The following is a 14,498-nucleotide window of genomic DNA, read 5'->3' as shown; positions in this document are numbered from 1 at the left end:
CTTAACTGACTTCTTTACAACAGTCAGAAACTCTGAAAGTAGAAAGCTGCATCCTTCCAGCAAACCTTTGTAACACTTCAGGTCCACGGAACATGTAAGCACCACAGTGCAGCAACGCTTTGTCTTCACAGCTGATTGCAGCAACACCAGTAACAAGGACTGGTTCTACAAGGAGCGCTGTGGTGCATTTTGAAGCATCCCAGAAGTAACATCACTTTCCACTTCTCTAAAACACTCTTTGGTTCTATTTTTGCCGCTTGCTGCTTTGAAACGTCGTCAATCCAGAGCAGAGCGGATCGTTCAGGCAGGATATCAGCTGATCAAACCCAAAGTGGATCCGGTGGATTTTGCCAGCAAAAGACTACATGTCCACTTTGGATGAATTTGTTGTGATCCTGTTCCCTGGTGGGCGTGTCTGGCATCCTGGCACCTGGATCAGCACCTGATCGGCATCTTGGCAATCAGCAGCAGCACTATTTAAGATCTGCCCAGCCTGCTGTTCATCGCCAGATAGTTGAACGCCTTTGGTACAACTCTCGGCCTGAAGGATTCTTCCCAGTGTGATTTCCTGATCGTTAACCCGTGTGTTTTTTTTCCCCGTCAGAGATCCTGCCTGCATGCCCGATTGCTGCCCTACCGCCTGCCTGCCTGCCTGCCTGCCTGCTCGCCCGCCTGCCTGCCTGCCCGCCTCTCTGACCGCCAGGTTTACCTCCCCGCTTGTCTGCCTGCCGACTAACCTATCTTCCGCATCCACCTGGGAAAGAAACCGAAATCAGAAGGAAGCAAATAAAGCATTGTTTGAAACTCCAAGCCGAGTCCGCATATGAATCCCCCGCACTTGACGTCAACCTAACAGAACTATCTGGCCACAAATGGATTCAGCGGACTCAAACCCGGAAGTCGCCTCGGTCCCACTACAGCAAGCCCTCTCAGGTCTGAATGCTCGCCTCGCTCGACATGAACAGTTGATGATGACTCTGGATCATAATTACCACACCATACTCTCTCAGCTGGGCCAACTTACCACACATGTCGCTGGATTGATCCCATCTGCACCTACCCAGCTGCCGGATCCCGACGCCCCCGCGCTTCAACCCGGTCGAGCAGTCACAGTAAGAGAGACACACATCCCAGATCCCAAGCCCTACGCTGGGGATTTGGGAAAATGTAGGGGATTCCTCCTCCAATGCTCCATTGTTTTTGACCAGAAGCCATACACCTATGCTAATGATAGATCCAAGGTTTCATATATAATTGGACTGCTGGAAGGAAAGGCACTGGCGTGGGCGGAAGCGGCATATGAACAGCAGGATTTTAGACACTCATCCTATTCCTCATTTGTCGAGGAGATGAAAAAAGTTTTTGATCACCCAGTAAGGGGCGGAGAATCAGTCAAGCGTCTCCTTAATCTCCGTCAGGGAGATCGGTGTGTAGCGGACTTTGCGATTGATTTCAGGACAGCAGCTGCTGATTCAGGCTGGAACAACGTGGCTCTCCGAGACATCTTCGCCAACGGGTTAAGCAGTCGGCTAAAGGATGAGTTGGCAACCCGAGACACACCGGGCTCGCTGGACGAACTAAATTCTCTTGCTATACGAATAGATAACCGGCTACGGGAGAGGGATAGGGAACGGCGATCCAGATCCAGCCAAGACTCGGGCACTCTCTCGGAATCGAACTCCTCCCCTCTGTCTCACACTACCCCGCCTACGGAGGAGCCCATGCAACTGGGCAGGGCTCACCTCTCCCCAGAGGAGCGGCAGAGGAGAAGGGACTCTGGAGATTGCTATTACTGCGGAAGATCTGGACACCGGATATCTCTATGTCCCAACCGGGCAAAAGACCAGGGTCGTCAGTAGCGGCGGGAGTACTGACGACCACATCATCCAACGAGATCCCCCACACCAAGACACTTATCCCCGCAACCTTGTTCGTAGATAAGACCCCCCATTCTGTTGAGGCCTTAGTGGATTCTGGAGCTGAGGCCAATTTTCTGGACGAGACTTTGGCCACCACTCTTGGGTTATGTCTGGAGGCTCTTTCTTCCCCTATATCAGCACAGGCTCTGGATGGTAGCCATCTTTATTCCGTAACCCGACAGTCCATCCCCGTTAGACTGATAGTTTCTGGCAACCACCAAGAATACATACCTTTCCTCATTGTTGACTCACCTAAGTCTCCACTGGTCTTGGGTCACCCCTGGCTGTCATTACATAACCCGCACCTAGATTGGCGAACTGGGAGAATTATCAATTGGAGCTCCTTTTGTCATGCCACCTGTCTTCTGTCGGCTATTCCCTTGACCTCATCCGTTTCTGGTCTTCAACCCGTTGCCCCAGACCTGTCTGCAGTACCGACAGTATATAACGATTTAATGGAGGTTTTCAGCAAGGACAAGGCCTCTCATAGACCGCCAGCCGGTCTTCTACGACCCCTGCCTGTTCCCAGCCGGCCATGGTCCCACATTGCCCTGGACTTCGTCACCGGCCTACCCGTCTCCAAAGGTAAAGATACAATCTTAACCATTGTTGACCGCTTTTCCAAGGCCGTGCATTTTGTCGCACTCCCCAAACTTCCCTCGGCCAAGGAGACGGCTGACCTACTGGTTCATCACGTTTTTCGGCTCCACGGACTGCCCGCCGACATCGTGTCTGACAGAGGGCCCCAATTCACGTCCCAGGTATGGCGAGCCTTTTGTCAGTCAATTGGAGCCACTCTGAGTCTGTCATCAGGATTTCACCCCCAAACCAATGGTCAGGCTGAAAGGACGAATCAAGACTTGGAGACTGCCCTCCGGTGTGTGGCAGAAACCAACCCATCCTCTTGGAGTGAACATCTGGACTGGGTTGAGTATGCGCACAATTCTCTCACCTCCTCAGCCTCTGGATTGTCCCCTTTTGAATGCTCCCTAGGGTACCAGCCGCCACTATTCCCCGCCCAGGAGGATGAGGTTTCTGTGCCTTCTGTCCAGCTTCACATCCGCCGCTGTCGACGGGTTTGGCAGAAGGCTCGGGCTGCGCTGCTCCGAACGGGGGAACAGAATCGGCGCCAGGCAGATCGTCACCGGACTCCTGCGCCCGGTTATTCCCCTGGTCAGAAGGTTTGGCTCTCATCCAGGAACATTCCTTTGCGGACCGATGCCAAGAAACTGACTCCTCGTTACTTGGGCCCCTTTGAAATTCAACAGATCATTAACCCTACTGTGGTTCGACTTAGGCTCCCCCGATCCATGCGGGTTCATCCCTCCTTCCACGTCTCCCAACTTAAACCTGTTTCATCCAGTCCTCTGGTCCCTCCTTCCAGGCCCCCTCCTCCCGCCCGGCTTGTGGCTGGTCGCCCGGCCTACACGGTCCGACGTCTCCTGGATGTGCGCCGTCGTGGTCGGGGCCTTCAATTCCTGGTTGACTGGGAAGGGTATGGTCCTGAGGAGCGTGCCTGGGTCCCTCGCTCGTTCATTTTGGATGCCTCCCTGGTTCGTGACTTTCGCCGGGCTCATCCTGACCGGTTTCGGTCGCCTGGTGGCTCCCGTTGAGGGGGGGGTACTGTTGTGATCCTGTTCCCTGGTGGGCGTGTCTGGCATCCTGGCACCTGGATCAGCACCTGATCGGCATCTTGGCAATCAGCAGCAGCACTATTTAAGATCTGCCCAGCCTGCTGTTCATCGCCAGATAGTTGAACGCCTTTGGTACAACTCTCGGCCTGAAGGATTCTTCCCAGTGTGATTTCCTGATCGTTAACCCGTGTGTTTTTTTCCCCGTCAGAGATCCTGCCTGCATGCCCGATTGCTGCCCTACCGCCTGCCTGCCTGCCTGCCTGCCTGCCTGCTCGCCCGCCTGCCTGCCTGCCCGCCTCTCTGACCGCCAGGTTTACCTCCCCGCTTGTCTGCCTGCCGACTAACCTATCTTCCGCATCCACCTGGGAAAGAAACCGAAATCAGAAGGAAGCAAATAAAGCATTGTTTGAAACTCCAAGCCGAGTCCGCATATGAATCCCCCGCACTTGACGTCAACCTAACAGAATTTTATTCTGAAAATCTAAACTTCTTCAATACCGATAGCCCCATGCCGTTAGAGGAGGGACGGTTTCACTTTATAAATGACAGTGTGGGAAAACACGCATTTATCTCAGAGGAGGAAAGCTGCACCGTTTTGTAACTTCTTGTTTTGACACCACATATTCCGACTATAAAGAAATAAAGAGCAGCACATGAGACACGGTCGCACTGTGCCTGTTCATTTATTTACTGGTTTATTGTTCACTTTAAAGCATTTTTAAAAAGTATTTTTAGCACGTCTACACCCAATATGGCACAATAACACGACCCTCATGTGAACCGCGACACAGACGTTCCACTCTGACACTCGGAAAGCTCGGCACAGCCGCTCCGCAGCGCTTCCACAACACTTTCATGTTCAGTGAATCCTTGGGGTAAGATTGTTTCTGATTGCTTAGACCCTGACTTCTTCCAGATTATTAATGCATCGCTTCTGTCAGGTTTTGTTCTGGCACAAAAAACAGCAGTTTTAAGGCACTATTACAGAAGAGCAATCTGGATGCTTCTCAAATAAAGACTGACAGGCCGATTATAAACCTTGCTGCTGAGTAAAATCATAGAAAAGATGACTTTTAGCAGCTGAGCCAACTTCTCACTATTAACAACTGCCGTGACATATTCCAGTCAGGTTTCAGACTACACCACAATATTGAAACTAGTCTTGCTAAAGTAATAAATGATCTTCACTGAAAGAAAGACCAATGCAACACCTCTACCATAGTTTTATAGAACCTGAGAGCAACATTAGACATGAAATAGAATACTGGATGTGTATCTCTGGCACAGCATTAAACTGGATTCCACCATATTTGAAAGATAGGTAGAGTGTACTTCATAGTTACTGGTAACCATACATCTGAACACATACAAATGCCATGTGGAGTTCCACTGGGATCTATTCTTGGGCCTCTTTAACATTTATATAATTCAGGTGAAATTTATGGAAAATGCAATATGTTCATGCTACAGTGATATATCATAAAAGTAAGACATTTAAGTAGAAGGATGCACTACTGATTTCCTCATCTCAAAAAATTCATTCAACACAAAAGGTAACAACAATGGTAGTTACACCACAACAAAAAATTTGAACGTCTCAATATCTCTGGTCTATTCCTATCATCAGGACCAAACACTGTGAAGCGGCTTTTAGTACTCCTACGGACCTACTAAAGATCAGCCGAAACTCTTTTTTTTTTAATCACTTCATGAAACTGGTGTATTTACTGGTGTATTTAATGAGTCTTTTATTTTAATGCTGTCTCATTATTTTAACTTTAACTTATCAAGTTGCTTTTTATGCACCCTGCTTTGCTGCTATGTTTAGGTTGTTTTGTCTGAAAAGTGCTTTATAAATAAAGGTTATGTGACTGTTTTATATTTCAAGTTGAAACAAAGGACTTCACTCACACACATCAAAACATTTTCATTTCTTTAAGCTTTCATGGAAAGAGAAATTTGTGACATTATTTGCATAGATAGAAACATGGTGATGTTATCTGTTCTATTCATGATGACTCATGTCCATGAAAGAGCAAAAGCCTGAAAAAGTCCAGAAAAGTGTCAAAAATTAAACAAAAAGAAAACTCCAACCCCTTCTACAAACTCAGAAATGTCTAAGATGAAAACACTACGCAGAAACAAAGAAGCAGATTCCCATTAAATCCAATAAAATATGGAGTTATCTGCTGAAACCTGTTCCATGTTTAAGTGATACATTTCTCTCTTGATATTAATTGCAGGCTGTAAATTATCGTGGAGTGAAAGTCATTAATTTTAATTGATCTTCTAATAAAAAGAGTCATTATAGAAGTAGAGCCCTTCTGCTGCTGGAATTTTTAATTACTTAAATATGTGTAACACTGCAGCAGGAGGCTAAAGTCAGGGAGTTGTGCATTCACTGCCTGATGTATGGGAGCTAGTCTGAACACTTTGCTTTAATCAAAGAAAAAGTTTTATCTTCTGAACCAATAATCGATACAGAACCAAAGCTCACCGTAGAGAACAAGTTTAGCACAATTTTTTGGTAAAAATTTAAGGTAAAAGGAAAAAATCTACATCTACAACTTCAGAGTTTTGGGATTTGCATCCACGAAAGAGATACAGAACATTTCTATTTTACAAGTAAAAATATTCTTGTACAATCAAATCCTTTCAAGACATCCACTGACTTGAATTTCTCCAGCAGATTTTCTCCTCAAGGTCACAAAGCTTCACAACCAAATACACACATAACGTTACAACCACAAAATCTTTGTGTTGCCGTGGAGGAGCAGAACGGGTAAAATTCTACATAGATGCTCAAATTTTATCATGTTTTTATCTATTCATTTTTATTTTGTTTTAACTCATATTAATAATGCAGCTTTCAGTGTTTCTGATGCGCTTTGCATTCAGTGTGATTCCTCACACTGCAGCATCACTGCATCTGTTCTGATCTATATGCTGCGGCAACTTCTACAGGAACAGAAAAGGCAAGACAAGGAGGTGCGTGATGGCACTTATTCCGGTAATAAAGTTAAATTAAAGCTGCTTTTAGCTGTAACTTACCTGTCCTTTGTTCACATTCTCATCAGAACAAAACCAAGACTCATGGTGGTGAGTGTCTCTGGTCTAATTTTACATAAGAATTTCCAGGTAAAATTGTGGAAGGTTCAGATTATTTCTGCAGAGATGAATCCTGCTTTGTTCATATGTGGTTTCTTTTCTTCTTTTTATTTTGTAAATATAAATACGTTATTAATAATAAGTTGTATTACTGGGTTTAATCAATCTGACAACAAAACAGTTAAAAAAATTATTAAAAGATAAAAATAAGGTCACACTGATTACCCTGAAATATGATTAAAGTCTGAGTAAAAGGTTAAATAACTTGTTGTTTGCCACTAAACCAAGCATAAATTATTAAAACCAAGTATATAAAATTAGGTTTCAAATTTGTAATAAAATGAGCTGCTCACGTTTTAGTGATATGTCCATTGAGGATGCCGACTGACAGATCTCTGATGAGTTTAAATAATCCTGTTTGATCTGTTTGATCAGGGCTCATATTACACAGACGGCTTTGGAAGAACATCTTGCACACCTTTTCAAGCATGCACTGCGACTTCACAAGCAATGTGCATACTTTAACATATCAGTGGATGGCACCGAGGTTACTGCTAACCACATTCTGGTGCTCCTTTACGCAGACAATCACTGAGACAAATCTCAGATGTCAGATTATTTAAAAAAGCAGCATTTTAAGTAGCGATGAAGCACAAAGATCAGCTGTGTGCTTTGACAATTTAATTAACTCATTAAATATGATGAAAGAATAAACACTCAACATGATGACAAATAAAATTTTCTTTTTAAGAAACATCTGGAATCTCATAGAAAACATTGAACCTGAAAGTGGAATAGTTTAGGGCTTTTTAAAGGAGCTCATCTGCTTTTAAGAAGAGCAAAGTTTCATCTAAGATGAAAACACTGCAACAACTGTGCAGCCTGATTTCCTCTGGCGGGGTTTTCCTGCAGAGGAATCAGGTGAGGACGTCAACATGGCCTCCATAACAAACAAACCACCTGTGCTAAAAATTTTTAAAAATTAGTTGGGGATGGTGGAGATCCTTAACTCTCCACATAAGATCTAGTAACCATGGTTACTCCTGAAACAGCACTGGTACCGATACTTAAGACTTTTCATCCCACTGAGCAGAATTCAAACATCAGCAATGTTGCATTTCAATTTTCCTTTGATTTTACTACTTTTTTCTGTTTTCTTTGCACCATCTGTAATGCTAGGTAGGATCAACATTTGATGGAAACATTGTGAAAACATGGATCCATCCTGCCTGTGAAGAACTCCCAGTTCAGATGCATGGTGATGTGGGGGAATGAGAGATTCTCATCGTGATGTGGTGGAACGGGAGATTCTGATCATGATGTGATGGAACGGGAGATTCTCATTGTGATGTGGTGGAACGGGAGATTCTCATGGTGATGAGGTGGAACGGGAGATTCTGATCATGATGTGATGGAACGGGAGATTCTCATGGTGATGAGGTGGAACGGGAGATTCTCATCATGATGTGATGGAACGGGAGATTCTCATCATGATGTGATGGAACGGGAGATTCTCATGGTGATGTGATGGAACGGGAGATTCTCATCATGATGAGGTGGAACGGGAGATTCTCATGGTGATGTGGTGGAACGGGAGATTCTCATCATGATGAGTTGGAACGGGAGATTCTCATCATGATGTGGTGGAACGGGAGATTCTCATCATGATGTGGTGGAACGGGAGATTCTCATGGTGATGTGGTGGAACGGGAGATTCTCATGGTGATGTGGTGGAACGGGAGATTCTCATCATGATGAGGTGGAACGGGAGATTCTCATGGTGATGTGGTGGAACGGGAGATTCTCATCATGATGAGTTGGAACGGGAGATTCTCATCATGATGTGATGGAACGGGAGATTCTCATCATGATGTGATGGAACGGGAGATTCTCATGGTGATGTGGTGGAACGGGAGATTCTCATCATGATGAGTTGGAACGGGAGATTCTCATCATGATGTGGTGGAACGGGAGATTCTCATCATGATGAGATGGAACGGGAGATTCTCATGGCGATGAGGTGGAGTGGGAGATTCTCATGGTTAGGAGGTGGAACGGGAGATTCTCATCATGATGAGGTGGAACGGGAGATTCTCATGGTGATGAGGTGGAACGGGAGATTCTCATGGTGATGAGGTGGAACGGGAGATTCTCATCATGATGAGGTGGAACGGGAGATTCTCATGGTGATGAGGTGGAACGGGAGATTCTCATCATGATGAGGTGGAACGGGAGATTCTCATGGTGATGAGGTGGAACGGGAGATTCTCATCATGATGAGGTGGAACGGGAGATTCTCATGGCGATGAGGTGGAACGGGAGATTCTCATGGCGATGAGGTGGAACGGGAGATTCTCATCATGATGAGGTGGAACGGGAGATTCTCATGGCGATGAGGTGGAACGGGGGATTCTCATGGCGATGAGGTGGAACGGGAGATTCTCACGGTGATGAGGTGGAACAGGAAATTCTCATCATGATGAGGTGGAACGGTAGATTCTCATGGCGATGAGGTGGAACGGGAGATTCTCATCATGATGAGGTGGAACGGGAGATTCTCATGGTGATGTGGTGGAACGGGAGATTCTCATCATGATGAGGTGGAACGGGAGATTCTCATGGTGATGTGGTGGAACGGGAGATTCTCATCATGATGAGGTGGAACGGGAGATTCTCATCATGATGAGGTGGAACGGGAGATTCTCATGGTGATGTGGTGGAACGGGAGATTCTCATCATGATGAGGTGGAACGGGAGATTCTCATCATGATGAGGTGGAACGGGAGATTCTCATCATGATGAGGTGGAACGGGAGATTCTCATGGCGATGAGGTGGAACGGGGGATTCTCATGGCGATGAGGTGGAACGGGAGATTCTCACGGTGATGAGGTGGAACGGGAGATTCTCATGGCGATGAGGTGGAACGGGAGATTCTCATCATGATGAGGTGGAACGGGAGATTCTCATCATGATGAGGTGGAACGGGAGATTCTCATGGCGATGAGGTGGAACGGGGGATTCTCATGGCGATGAGGTGGAACGGGAGATTCTCACGGTGATGAGGTGGAACAGGAAATTCTCATCATGATGAGGTGGAACGGTAGATTCTCATGGCGATGAGGTGGAACGGGAGATTCTCATCATGATGAGGTGGAACGGGAGATTCTCATGGTGATGTGGTGGAACGGGAGATTCTCATCATGATGAGGTGGAACGGGAGATTCTCATCATGATGAGGTGGAACGGGAGATTCTCATGGTGATGAGGTGGAACGGGGGATTCTCATGGCGATGAGGTGGAACGGGAGATTCTCATCATGATGAGGTGGAACGGGAGATTCTCATGGTGATGAGGTGGAACGGTAGATTCTCATGGCGATGAGGTGGAACGGGGGATTCTCATGGCGATGAGGTGGAACGGGAGATTCTCACGGTGATGAGGTGGAACGGGAGATTCTCACGGTGATGAGGTGGAACGGGAGATTTTCATGGTGATGAGGTGGAACGGGAGATTCTCATCATGATGAGGTGGAACGGGAGATTCTCATGGTGATGAGGTGGAACGGTAGATTCTCATGGCGATGAGGTGGAACGGGGGATTCTCATGGCGATGAGGTGGAACGGGAGATTCTCACGGTGATGAGGTGGAACGGGAGATTCTCACGGTGATGAGGTGGAACGGGAGATTTTCATGGTGATGAGGTGGAACGGGAGATTTTCATGGTGATGAGGTGGAACGGGAGATTCTCATCATGATGAGGTGGAACGGGAGATTCTCATGGTGATGTGGTGGAACGGGAGATTCTCATCATGATGAGGTGGAACGGGAGATTCTCATCATGATGAGGTGTAACGGGAGCTTCTCATCATGGATGTGATGCTTCATGTCAATATGGAGAAAATCTCTGAGACATGTTCCTCACACCTTCTTGAATTAAGAATGAAGAAGCATCTAACCTGGATTGTCTTCAGCTAGATGGACCTGATAAAACTGCCAGTGAGTGTGGTGCGTTTCACACACTGATATCTTCAAAATCAGTCAGCTGAAGAAAAAACTGTGAACAAGATGAGGAACAGGTTTGACATCACCAGTGTTTTATCTGCCTTGAAATATAAAAACATTAACCTGACTGCTGCGGTACTGCCAGCAAACACGTCAGCTGCTAAATGAACTGTTATATAATGACCATAATTCAGAGGAAACATTACAGCAGGGGAGGCCTGTGTGCATATAGCTGGATGTAAAACCCTGCACACACCAACACCTTGAAAGGAGTTTTAAAGCTACCCACATTGTTTAGATTTCATCTAATTTTTGTGGCCAAACCTGATAAAAACCACGCTGCTCCAGCATGACAGCAATGAACTCCATGGAACAAGCTGTTAAAGCGTTGCCATGCATTGTCGTATTTGTAGGAGTTATGTAGAGGAAACAACATGTGTGAATACAGTATACCTCCAGCAGAGTTTTCCTGTGGTTTGGAGTTTTATGCTTGGACTTACTTGCACATAACCTGATAATAAGCCATTCATGCATTCAAAGTTTCTTTGCACACAATTCAAAACACATCGATCTCGCTGGCATGAACTTGATGGTCTACCTCCAATCACAGCAGGGAGCTGAGCAGCCTGAGATTCAAACTCCAAAGTGAACAGAATACAGATGCAGCCCAGGGTTTATTTTCAACCTACAGAGGGGGAGTGGGTTATGTTTATGGATTTTACAAATGGATCGTGCTAGTCTTTCATCAGCAATTCTGATTTAAAAGTCAACATTTGGTGTGTGTTCTGGAAGTTTTAGCTTGTTTGTGAGAAGAGTTAGGTAATGGTCTTTAACCTGACAACACTCACTTGAATCTGCACTTACAAATCTGATTTATTTATCATGACTTCAAAGAGACGAAAAACTGTGAAACTTCTTTTAAAACGTATTTTTAATATTTCTCCTGACGTTGAGATCTGTTGTTAATGATTAGAATAAATCTCAACATCCAGGGAGCATTGAAGCTGAAAAATAAGATTTTTTCACGAATAAAAGGATTTTTTCTCAACTGCTTTGTACACCTTAAGTATTAAAATTTTGATTTTTATGTCATCAAATTCAAAATATTTTGAAAATATGTTTTATATAGTTCATTTAAATAATAAAGAATGATATTTATACCTTTTTAAACAAGAAAACAAGACTAAATTTTGTCATCAAATGTTTTTTCTAGTTTCTAAATGTCTAAATGTGAAAGTTTTAGGACAATTTATCTGCTGAGGATTTAAAAACTGATTCAATAAAATTGAATAAAAACTGAAATATGCATTTTGAAAATCAAGTTTGATGATTTTCATCAACTTTATTAACCAACTATAGTGTATAAAGAAATTTATTCACCTGCTGTTGGTGATACCGTCGCACATGTGATGTTTATGTAGGACGTTTTGTTGCGAAGAAGCAGATGCTGAAATGTGGATTCATCTGACCACAGGACACATCCATCTGAGACAACTTGCTGCTATTTATGCACAGAGTTCATACGGTACAGTACATGACTTCCTCCTTTTGTATTCCAGGTTCAGGTTCCATTGGATGCAGTGGGCTGAGTCGAGTGAAAAATGGTTTTCCAAGGTCCTCCTGAGTCCATGCGACATGGCGCTTTCTCCTGTAGTGCTGCCTGAGGGCTGAAAAGGTCATCCAACAGTGGCTTCTGTCCTTGTTCTTTCCACACTGAGATTTCCTGAGAGCCCCTGAATCTTTTCATAAAATTCTACTCTTTAGGTGCTGAAAGACCAAAGTTTTTTCATTGGGATTTTTTTTAAAAAGTGAAACATTATTCTGTAACTGAGTTTGGTGCAAAGTGATGAGCTGAAGCCCATTCTTGCTTGGAACGACCAAACTTTTAGTGGATGATCTTTTTATACCAAATCTTGACACCCTCACATGTCAACTAACAATCTGATAAGAGAAGTATCTTCCAGATTGCTGTAAATATATATTTAACAAACCATCTGTTTTCTTTGCCTTTATCCTGATGTATATTGTGTGTTGCTGCATCAAATTAAAAATTTGTCATCTTCGAAATATACTGAAAATGATCAGTGAAGACACAGAATCATGTCTTAATACTTGTGTCTGATATCAAAGGTTCATAATTTATTAACAATGATGATTTTTATCTATTTATCTGGAAAAGAGGTTTGTCATTTTTGTGTCCATCTGTATATTTGTAGATATTGCCATACGTTTGGTATGTTTGGCACAATATGACAGTTGTGATGATTATTTTAGGCAAACAAGATGAAAGTGGTAAAAAGAAGAAACATCCATAAAAACATAAATAATGGCAGTACCAGATAGTGTCCGGGAGTTTGTTTAAGTTATATTTTGGAAAATAACTTGAGATAAACCAAAGTACTGACCAAAGCTGAATAAAAAGTTAAATCTTACATTTCTGTACACAGATCTTGTTGGCATCAGAAGTTTAAATCTAAGTCATGACTTTGAGTATTTGTTTAAGATCATAACAATATAATCTCTTAAGTAAACTCTAAAAGTAAACAAAATCCATGAAAGGAAACAACTTTGAATAATTCAGCAGATTGTAGAATCTGCATCGCACTTATCCCATAAAAAGCTCGGCCTCAGACAGAAGTGTGAACAGAGCAGTGATTTAATTTATGTATTGTTACAGCTCTAGACATATTTCTGTCTGTTTGGCTGGCGCTGTGTGTGGGGAAGGTGTACCGCAGCAGGGAGCGCTGAAGGCTAAAGAACTCACTTTTCTTCTTGGAGAAAAAGTGAGAATCCCGCTGGAATCTCTGTGCAGGACTGAGAGGGTCAGATAAAGTTTGCTCTCCCTGCAAGTTCAAAGTGTGTGTATTTGATAAAGTTCTCATAGCACAGATCTGAGACTTTCCCTGGTCTCAGCAGTCCAAAACACTTCTCCAAATCTTGCTGACAGTGGACGGCGAGCGGATAGAGTTAATATGAGAAAGCTGATGAATATGAATGAGGTAAATGAAAGCTGATGAATGTTATCCCTTATCTCCATAAAGATTAGACTATTCCCTTGAACCTCTGCCAAGGACACACACAATAAAGAACAAATTTGAAGAGTTAGCTTGTCTAGCAATTTGATGGACATTGATAAGGTTACATTGCAATGCAGTGATATATAATGTCGGGATGAGAATACTGAGTATGATCTGAGCTGAAACATGCAGCGCATCTGTAACAGTTTACTCCTTCCTTATGGCCACGAGGATGCAGGTTTTACAAGGATCCAAACAATATTCAGGGGTGAATCTGCACATTAGAGTTATTAAAACGAATATGTCTATTAAGGTCTTTTCTCCCCAAGAGACCACTGCTAGCTGACGATGAGATATATACTCTCATTCTCCTCTTCATTTTCCTGGTGTCAGATCAATCATGCACCATCCCAACTCAAGGTGAAACCCATCAAAGTGTCATTCTCCCATTGTCAGTGATTCACAGGAAACTCCGACACACAGGCAGGCAAGCAGACAAACAGAAAGGCAGCATCAGCCGCTGAGTTAGGGGAGAAACAGGCAAGATGCCCGGAAAGATTAATCTGCTTTACTGCCAGTACTCAGGAGTAAAACGAGGGGGGAAATTCACTGTGAACACAACTCCCCGCCATAAAACCGGCCCATAAACCTCATCAGGCCGCATGCAGAAAGAGCTGCGATAAAGTCCATCCAATCAATAAGATTAGATAAGTTGGTGAAACTTTGTACAGAAGTTTTTGTTTCAGAGACCTCAGGCGGGATAAAAAGAGATGAGCTTTCTTGGAAGTCAAACACTCAGCTGAGCTGCTCACTGTCA

Source organism: Telmatherina bonti (assembly GCF_933228915.1).
Source record: "Telmatherina bonti genome assembly, chromosome: 14".
NCBI lineage: Eukaryota > Metazoa > Chordata > Actinopteri > Atheriniformes > Telmatherinidae > Telmatherina > Telmatherina bonti.
The sequence above is the reverse complement of the archived record's forward strand: the minus strand, read 5'-3'. Positions refer to the sequence as shown.